Source organism: Bombus affinis, chromosome 2, assembly GCF_024516045.1.
Source record: "Bombus affinis isolate iyBomAffi1 chromosome 2, iyBomAffi1.2, whole genome shotgun sequence".
NCBI classification, from domain to species: domain Eukaryota; kingdom Metazoa; phylum Arthropoda; class Insecta; order Hymenoptera; family Apidae; genus Bombus; species Bombus affinis.
This window is the reverse complement of record NC_066345.1, coordinates 5,559,867-5,571,317: the sequence shown is the minus strand read 5'-3', so window position 1 is coordinate 5,571,317 and position 11,451 is coordinate 5,559,867. Positions and strand designations below refer to the sequence as shown.

Here is an 11,451-nt window from a genome sequence, read left to right as displayed (position 1 = left end):
ACAGTTCGTTCCGGTGGGAATCGCAATGCTGCAGGTTTTTAGAGTTTCCATGAGAGAACGTGGAGTTTGATGATTACAGGTTATGTTGAGTCATGGACACAAAAGCGTCCGCACCTGTGCGAACTGTGTGAGTGTGTTTTTAGTATTCTGTCTCGTTTCGCATGTTGTTTGTTTCCTTAAACTTGTGAATTTGTTTTAGCGCAAGAGGAAGAAGATATGTGAATGGTACGAGATGACGTGATCGACGTGCGTGTGTGAATATGTGCGAGGGATGATGCTGAAGTGGCGGTTTTCCATCCAAATAGGCACAGTGGCACCTTCGTTGGCGTCGTGTCCTGATGATCTTTTGACAATTTGGTTTTATTTGACAATATGAGATATATTTTGCTCCTTGTAGATTTATATGTCCATATTTGCTATATATTAAATCGTGTATATTTTATATTACTTTCTTGTTATTAGGTTATTAGTTGTGTAACTCCAGTTTCTGATCTATGGAAAGTGGTGAAACGTCTTCACGAAATACAATTTCATTCGTTTTCCTCCCTTGCATTGGCACGCTGTGAGTGGTGTCGACTTCCAAATGAGGTTTGTGCATCTTGATTATTATGCGTTTAATGATAGATACGGAGGTATCTTTGTCAGAGGTTCCCATGCGGACTGTCTCGGTGTGTATCTTGTTATGATTTCTTTTATTTAGTTCATCCTGCTTCTTTCGTGTTTTATTCACTGCATATGATATTTCAGTGCAAGAAGAAGAAGAATTGTAAAGAATCCGTAAGTGGCCCTAGAAGACGCAGTCATCGTGTGAGGTGTTGTCGGCAGGAACGAAGAGTCGAAGTTGTTGAAGAAGTCGTGTGACATTTGTATTGTTTCCGGTTATATACAACGCTATTTCACATATCTATGTATATATATATTATTATATTATTATATATTATTATACTAAATCTTCAGTTGGTTTAGTTGAATGTTCAGTAATGTAATTTTTACAAGGTGGTTTTGTATATTAGATGAGTAGTTGTTCGATATAATAATATGTGTATATATATATATATACATTTCACAATGTAATTTTCCATTATGTAAAATATATATATGCATATGTATATGTGCGCGTATTGTTATTCTCATTGTTTCTCGGATCGTTAATTGGTTGAATATTCCATAATGTGGATTTCGTATATAATTCTCTAGGTTCGTAGAAATGTAAATCTATATATTTATTTCTTTGCGTTTTAATGGTTTAATAACGTATACATACATATATATATATATATATATATATATTATGAATTTTACCCAAAGGTACGCGTACGCATGTGTATATCTATATATATGTGTGTCGCAGAGTAATCTTGTATACAATTTTCACTTTTATTAGAATGCTGATGTAGTGTAGTATATTTTATTTCTTTTATATTTTATTAGATTACCAATTATTCAGATTCACGAAGTAGGTCACACACACAGATATGCATACACGTGTGTGTATATACTTGTGTTTTTGCAGAGAAATCTCATACATTTGAATCGCGGCTTGTTTTATTTATTGGTCCATTTAATTATTTCATTTTATTTGTATTTTATATGTCATTGCTGATTGGTTGTAGTGTTTCTTCTTATTGATTCATTTATTTCATTTTGATTGTCTGTCGTATAATTCTTTTTATTTTGATTGGTTAGTTATTAGATAATTTATTATTATTGGTCGTGTTTAATTATTCATAAGTTATTGGTTCGTAGCGTCACGTGCGGAACGCGGGACGTGACAACGTTATATCGTATAACGTTATATAGTGTTACGTTATAACGTATAACGTTATTTACTATTACGTTATAACGTATATCGTTATATAGTGTTACGTTATAACGTATAACGTTATATACTATTACGTTATAACGTATAACATTATATACTATTACGTTATAACGTATAACGTTATATAGTGTTACGTTATAACGTGCAATGTTCTATACTATAACGATGTAACGTATGATCTTATATACTATAACGTTATATAATGTTAGGTAGTAGCGTATAACGTTATATAGAGTGACGTTAAAACGTATAACGTTAGATACTATTACGTTATAACGTATGATGTTATATACTATAACGTTATAACGTATAACGTTTTATACTATTAGGTACTAATGTATAACGTTAAATAGTGATACATTATAACGTATAACGTTATATACTGTTAGGTACTAACGTATAACGTTTAATAGTGTTACGTTATAACGTATAACGTTATATACTATTACGTTATAACGTATAACGTTATATAGTGTTACGTTATAACGTATAACGCTATATACTATTAGGTATTAATGTATAACGTTAAATAGTGTTACATTATAACGTATAACGTTATATACTATTACGTTATAACGTATAACGGTATATACTATTTCGTTATAACGTATAACGTTATATACTATTACGTTATAACGTATAACGTTATTTAGTATAACCTTATAACGTATATCGCTACATGGCGTTACGTTATAACGTATAACGTTATATAGTGTTACGTTATAACGTATAACGTTAAATGGTGTGACTTTATAACGTATGACGTTATATAGTGCTCCGTTATAGCGTATAACGTTATTTACTATAACGTTATAACGTATAACGTTTTATAGTGTTAAGTTATAACGTATAACGATCTATATTATAACGTTATAACGTATGACGTTATATACTATAACGTTATAACGTATAACGTTATACAATGTTAGGTAGTAGCGTATAACGTTATATAGTGTTACGTTATAAGGTATAACGTTATATACTCTTAGATACTAACGTGTAACGTTAAATAGTGTTACATTATAACGTATAACATTATATACTATTACGTTGTAACGTATAAAGTTATATAATATTACGTTATAACGTATAACGTTATTTAGTATAACCTTATAACGTATATCGCTACATGGTGTTACGTTATAACGTATAACGTTATATAGTGTTACGTTATAACGTATAACGTTAAATGGTGTGACATTATAACGTATGACGTTATATAGTGTTCCGTTATAGCGTACAACATTATATACTATTACGTTATAACGTATAAAGTTATATAATATTACGCTATAACGTATAACGTTATATACTATTACGTAATAACGTATGACGTTATATACTATAACGTTATAACGTATGACGTTATATACTATTACATTATAACGTATAACGTTATATACTATTACGTAATAACGTATGACGTTATATGCTATAACGTTATAACGTATAACGTTATATACTATTACGTTATAACGTATAACGCTATTTACTATAACGTTATAACGTATAACGTTACATGGTGTCACGTTATAACGTATAACGTTATATACTGTTAGGTACTAACGTATAACCTTAAATAGTGTTACGTTATAACGTATATCGTTATATACTATTACGTTATAACGTATAACGTTCTATATTATAATGTTATAACGTATGACGTTATATACTATAACGTTATAACGCATAACGTTATAAAATGTTAGGTAGTAGCGTATAAAGTTATATAGTGTTACGTTATAAGGTATAACGTTATATAATATTAGGTACTAACGTGTAACGTTAAATAGTGTTACATTATAACGTATAACGTTATATACTATTACGTTATAACGTATGACGTTATATACTATAATGTTATAGCGTATGACCTTATATGTATAACGTTATAACGTATAACGTTATATACTATTACGTTATAACGTATAACGTTATTTACTATAACGTTATAGCGCATAACGTTATATAGTGTTACGTTATAACGTATAACGGTATATACTATTACGCTAAAACGCATAACGTTCTATACTATAACGTTATAACGTATATCGTTATATACTATTACGTTATAACGTATAACGTTATATGCTATAACGTTATAGCGTATAACGTTATATACCATTTGGTACTAACGTATAGCGTTCAGTAGTGTTATATTAGAACGTATAACGTTATATACTATTACATTATAACGTATAACATTATATACTATAACGTTACAACGTATAACGTTATAAACTGTTGGGTACTAACGTATAACGTTAAATAGTGTTACATTATAACGTTATTATAAATAGTGTTATGTTATGACGTAATATAGTGTTCTGTGAAAGCGTATAACGTTATATACTATCATGTTATAACGTATAACGTTATATGATATTACGTTATAACGTATAACGGTATATAGTGTTACGTTATAACGTATAACGTTATATACTATTACGTTATAAAGTATAACGTTATTTAATATAACGGAATAACGTATAACTTTACATGGTGTTACGTTATATCGTATAACGTTATATACTATTACGTTATAACGTATAACGTTATATAGTGTTACGTTATAACGTATAACGTTATATACTATTACGTTATGACGTATAAAGTTATTTACTATTACGTTATAACGTATAACGTTATATAGTGTTACGTTATAACGTATAACGATATATACTATTACGTTATGACGCATAACGTTATTTACTATAACGTTATAACGTATAACGTTATATACTATTAAGTTATAAAGTACGACGTTATATACTATAACGTTATAACGTATAAGGTTATTTACTATAATGTTATAACGTATAACGTTACATGATGTCACGTTATAACGTATAACGTTATATACTATTACGTTATAAAGTATAACGTTATTTAATATAACGGAATAACGTATAACTTTACATGGTGTTACGTTATATCGTATAACGTTATATAGTGTTACGTTATAACGTATAACGTTATATACTATTACGTTATAACGTATAACGTTATATACTATTACGTTATGACGTATATAGTTATTTACTATCACGTTATAACGTATAACGATATATACTATTACGTTATAACGTATAACGTTATTTAGTATAACCTTATAACGTATATCGCTACATGGTGTTACGTTATAACGTATAACGTTATATGGTGTTACATTATAACGTATAACGTTATATGCTGTTAGGTACTAACGTATAACGTTAAATAGTGTTACGTTACAACGTATAACGTTATATACTGTTAGGTACTAACGTATAACGTTAAATAGTGTTACATTATAACGTATAACGTTATATACTATTACGTCATAACTCATAACGTTATATACTATTATGTACTAATGTATGACGTTAAATAATTTTACGTTATAACGTGTAACGTTATATACTATTACGTTATAACGTATAACGTTATATACTATAACGTTATAACGTATAACGTTATATACTATAACGTTATAACGTATAACGTTATATACTATAACGTTATAACGTATAACGTTATATACTATTATGTACTAATGTATAACGTTAAATAGTGTTACATTATAACGTATAACGTTATATACTATTACGTTATAACGTATAACGGTATATACTATTTCGTTATAACGTATAACGTTATATACTATTACGTTATAACGTATAACGTTATTTAATATAACGGAATGACGTATAACTTTACATGGTGTTACGTTGTTACGTTTCGCTATCCAAATTTAGAAATTTTAAACAATGTAGTAGTCGCTGCCACCAGAAACAGTCTAAGGACTGTTTCAATTAGATATTTCTTGTTAGATTATGTAGCGTTGATCGGAGTTTAGGCCACTGGTCAACAATCTCCACGTTTCGGCTAACCTGCTATGCGCAGGATTACTAGCACGGGAGAGGATTGTTTGGAATAAACAATTATATTATAAATAATTATTACAGGCGGAATTAATGACGAATTATACTAATCATTGATATTATTTATTATTTTAATTATTAATTATTAATAATATTTAAAGTTGATTCACCTGACGTTGGCCTCCGCTGATGAACGGGCAGGCCGCTGGGGTGATTCCGGTTTTACAAAGATCGACACTTCTATAATTTTTCCTTTTAATCTTTATTTAATTTGAACAGTGTAAACAACAGTGTGTCCGGACGTGTTTAACAATTCGAAATTCTAACACAAAAACTTGAGCCAACTATTGTTTTAATTCTAACTGACTAATAACAATTATTTTATAATTCGAACTGACTAATAGCATTTATATCTCGTAATTCTTAAACTCGAACTGGAACGAACAATTATTCTCTAATCCTAACTTAAATTCTAATTAAATCAACTGAACGAACTGATATCAGACTCACTCAAATTCAATTGAACGACTAACAATTACTCTCCTTATTTTCGCTAAATTCTCCTGAACCAACTAATCACAATTGCTCTATCCTATTTCTTTATTCTAACTGAATTACTCTTCTTTAATTTCGTTAAATTCTCCCGAACGCTAACAATTTCTCTGACTATATTCTAACTGAACCAACTAATGGCAGTTACTCTCTTTTCACAATTACTCTGATTGTTCTAACTGAACCACTAACAATTAATCGCTAACGCTAACGCTAACAATTAATCTGACACTTCTTTATTTTTCGCTAAATTCTCCCGAACCGCTAACAATTACTCTCTTACTTTTTTATTCAACTGGTAACGATTACTCCCTTTTATTCTAACTGGTAACGATTACTCCCTTTTATTCTAACTGGTAACGATTACTCCCTTTTATTCTAACTGGTAACGATTACTTCCTTTTATTCTAACTGGTAACGATTACTCCCTTTTATTCTAACTGGTAACGATTACTCCCTTTTATTCTAACTGGTAACGATTACTCCGATTTGAATTGTGTCGCTACGCTTTTTATAATGACATCCCCAATGGGATGACAGTCACGTGACAGTTCGTTCCGGTGGGAATCGCAATGCTGCAGGTTTTTAGAGTTTCCATGAGAGAACGTGGAGTTTGATGATTACAGGTTATGTTGAGTCATGGACACAAAAGCGTCCGCACCTGTGCGAACTGTGTGAGTGTGTTTTTAGTATTCTGTCTCGTTTCGCATGTTGTTTGTTTCCTTAAACTTGTGAATTTGTTTTAGCGCAAGAGGAAGAAGATATGTGAATGGTACGAGATGACGTGATCGACGTGCGTGTGTGAATATGTGCGAGGGATGATGCTGAAGTGGCGGTTTTCCATCCAAATAGGCACAGTGGCACCTTCGTTGGCGTCGTGTCCTGATGATCTTTTGACAATTTGGTTTTATTTGACAATATGAGATATATTTTGCTCCTTGTAGATTTATATGTCCATATTTGCTATATATTAAATCGTGTATATTTTATATTACTTTCTTGTTATTAGGTTATTAGTTGTGTAACTCCAGTTTCTGATCTATGGAAAGTGGTGAAACGTCTTCACGAAATACAATTTCATTCGTTTTCCTCCCTTGCATTGGCACGCTGTGAGTGGTGTCGACTTCCAAATGAGGTTTGTGCATCTTGATTATTATGCGTTTAATGATAGATACGGAGGTATCTTTGTCAGAGGTTCCCATGCGGACTGTCTCGGTGTGTATCTTGTTATGATTTCTTTTATTTAGTTCATCCTGCTTCTTTCGTGTTTTATTCACTGCATATGATATTTCAGTGCAAGAAGAAGAAGAATTGTAAAGAATCCGTAAGTGGCCCTAGAAGACGCAGTCATCGTGTGAGGTGTTGTCGGCAGGAACGAAGAGTCGAAGTTGTTGAAGAAGTCGTGTGACATTTGTATTGTTTCCGGTTATATACAACGCTATTTCACATATCTATGTATATATATATTATTATATTATTATATATTATTATACTAAATCTTCAGTTGGTTTAGTTGAATGTTCAGTAATGTAATTTTTACAAGGTGGTTTTGTATATTAGATGAGTAGTTGTTCGATATAATAATATGTGTATATATATATATATACATTTCACAATGTAATTTTCCATTATGTAAAATATATATATGCATATGTATATGTGCGCGTATTGTTATTCTCATTGTTTCTCGGATCGTTAATTGGTTGAATATTCCATAATGTGGATTTCGTATATAATTCTCTAGGTTCGTAGAAATGTAAATCTATATATTTATTTCTTTGCGTTTTAATGGTTTAATAACGTATACATACATATATATATATATATATATATATATATTATGAATTTTACCCAAAGGTACGCGTACGCATGTGTATATCTATATATATGTGTGTCGCAGAGTAATCTTGTATACAATTTTCACTTTTATTAGAATGCTGATGTAGTGTAGTATATTTTATTTCTTTTATATTTTATTAGATTACCAATTATTCAGATTCACGAAGTAGGTCACACACACAGATATGCATACACGTGTGTGTATATACTTGTGTTTTTGCAGAGAAATCTCATACATTTGAATCGCGGCTTGTTTTATTTATTGGTCCATTTAATTATTTCATTTTATTTGTATTTTATATGTCATTGCTGATTGGTTGTAGTGTTTCTTCTTATTGATTCATTTATTTCATTTTGATTGTCTGTCGTATAATTCTTTTTATTTTGATTGGTTAGTTATTAGATAATTTATTATTATTGGTCGTGTTTAATTATTCATAAGTTATTGGTTCGTAGCGTCACGTGCGGAACGCGGGACGTGACAACGTTATATCGTATAACGTTATATAGTGTTACGTTATAACGTATAACGTTATTTACTATTACGTTATAACGTATATCGTTATATAGTGTTACGTTATAACGTATAACGTTATATACTATTACGTTATAACGTATAACATTATATACTATTACGTTATAACGTATAACGTTATATAGTGTTACGTTATAACGTGCAATGTTCTATACTATAACGATGTAACGTATGATCTTATATACTATAACGTTATATAATGTTAGGTAGTAGCGTATAACGTTATATAGAGTGACGTTAAAACGTATAACGTTAGATACTATTACGTTATAACGTATGATGTTATATACTATAACGTTATAACGTATAACGTTTTATACTATTAGGTACTAATGTATAACGTTAAATAGTGATACATTATAACGTATAACGTTATATACTGTTAGGTACTAACGTATAACGTTTAATAGTGTTACGTTATAACGTATAACGTTATATACTATTACGTTATAACGTATAACGTTATATAGTGTTACGTTATAACGTATAACGCTATATACTATTAGGTATTAATGTATAACGTTAAATAGTGTTACATTATAACGTATAACGTTATATACTATTACGTTATAACGTATAACGATATATACTATTTCGTTATAACGTATAACGTTATATACTATTACGTTATAACGTATAACGTTATTTAGTATAACCTTATAACGTATATCGCTACATGGCGTTACGTTATAACGTATAACGTTATATAGTGTTACGTTATAACGTATAACGTTAAATGGTGTGACTTTATAACGTATGACGTTATATAGTGCTCCGTTATAGCGTATAACGTTATTTACTATAACGTTATAACGTATAACGTTTTATAGTGTTAAGTTATAACGTATAACGATCTATATTATAACGTTATAACGTATGACGTTATATACTATAACGTTATAACGTATAACGTTATACAATGTTAGGTAGTAGCGTATAACGTTATATAGTGTTACGTTATAAGGTATAACGTTATATACTCTTAGATACTAACGTGTAACGTTAAATAGTGTTACATTATAACGTATAACATTATATACTATTACGTTGTAACGTATAAAGTTATATAATATTACGTTATAACGTATAACGTTATTTAGTATAACCTTATAACGTATATCGCTACATGGTGTTACGTTATAACGTATAACGTTATATAGTGTTACGTTATAACGTATAACGTTAAATGGTGTGACATTATAACGTATGACGTTATATAGTGTTCCGTTATAGCGTACAACATTATATACTATTACGTTATAACGTATAAAGTTATATAATATTACGCTATAACGTATAACGTTATATACTATTACGTAATAACGTATGACGTTATATACTATAACGTTATAACGTATGACGTTATATACTATTACATTATAACGTATAACGTTATATACTATTACGTAATAACGTATGACGTTATATGCTATAACGTTATAACGTATAACGTTATATACTATTACGTTATAACGTATAACGCTATTTACTATAACGTTATAACGTATAACGTTACATGGTGTCACGTTATAACGTATAACGTTATATACTGTTAGGTACTAACGTATAACCTTAAATAGTGTTACGTTATAACGTATATCGTTATATACTATTACGTTATAACGTATAACGTTCTATATTATAATGTTATAACGTATGACGTTATATACTATAACGTTATAACGCATAACGTTATAAAATGTTAGGTAGTAGCGTATAAAGTTATATAGTGTTACGTTATAAGGTATAACGTTATATAATATTAGGTACTAACGTGTAACGTTAAATAGTGTTACATTATAACGTATAACGTTATATACTATTACGTTATAACGTATGACGTTATATACTATAATGTTATAGCGTATGACCTTATATGTATAACGTTATAACGTATAACGTTATATACTATTACGTTATAACGTATAACGTTATTTACTATAACGTTATAGCGCATAACGTTATATAGTGTTACGTTATAACGTATAACGGTATATACTATTACGCTAAAACGCATAACGTTCTATACTATAACGTTATAACGTATATCGTTATATACTATTACGTTATAACGTATAACGTTATATGCTATAACGTTATAGCGTATAACGTTATATACCATTTGGTACTAACGTATAGCGTTCAGTAGTGTTATATTAGAACGTATAACGTTATATACTATTACATTATAACGTATAACATTATATACTATAACGTTACAACGTATAACGTTATAAACTGTTGGGTACTAACGTATAACGTTAAATAGTGTTACATTATAACGTTATTATAAATAGTGTTATGTTATGACGTAATATAGTGTTCTGTGAAAGCGTATAACGTTATATACTATCATGTTATAACGTATAACGTTATATGATATTACGTTATAACGTATAACGGTATATAGTGTTACGTTATAACGTATAACGTTATATACTATTACGTTATAAAGTATAACGTTATTTAATATAACGGAATAACGTATAACTTTACATGGTGTTACGTTATATCGTATAACGTTATATACTATTACGTTATAACGTATAACGTTATATAGTGTTACGTTATAACGTATAACGTTATATACTATTACGTTATGACGTATAAAGTTATTTACTATTACGTTATAACGTATAACGTTATATAGTGTTACGTTATAACGTATAACGATATATACTATTACGTTATGACGCATAACGTTATTTACTATAACGTTATAACGTATAACGTTATATACTATTAAGTTATAAAGTACGACGTTATATACTATAACGTTATAACGTATAAGGTTATTTACTATAATGTTATAACGTATAACGTTACATGATGTCACGTTA

General features: G+C 29.2%; 2 long non-coding RNA genes across 2 annotated transcripts; both read left to right on the top strand.

Moving 5' to 3' along the window:
- The first annotated feature begins 203 nt into the window (after positions 1–203).
- Positions 204–1,111, top strand: LOC126923041 (uncharacterized). The gene is made up of 2 exons (XR_007713032.1): positions 204–668; positions 748–1,111. It is a non-coding gene; the product is annotated as an uncharacterized LOC126923041 (long non-coding RNA).
- A 5,876-nt stretch (positions 1,112–6,987) lies between these two features.
- On the top strand, positions 6,988–7,893 carry LOC126923046 (uncharacterized). Its single transcript, XR_007713033.1, has 2 exons — positions 6,988–7,452; positions 7,532–7,893. It is a non-coding gene; the product is annotated as an uncharacterized LOC126923046 (long non-coding RNA).
- Positions 7,894–11,451: the final 3,558 nt, after the last annotated feature.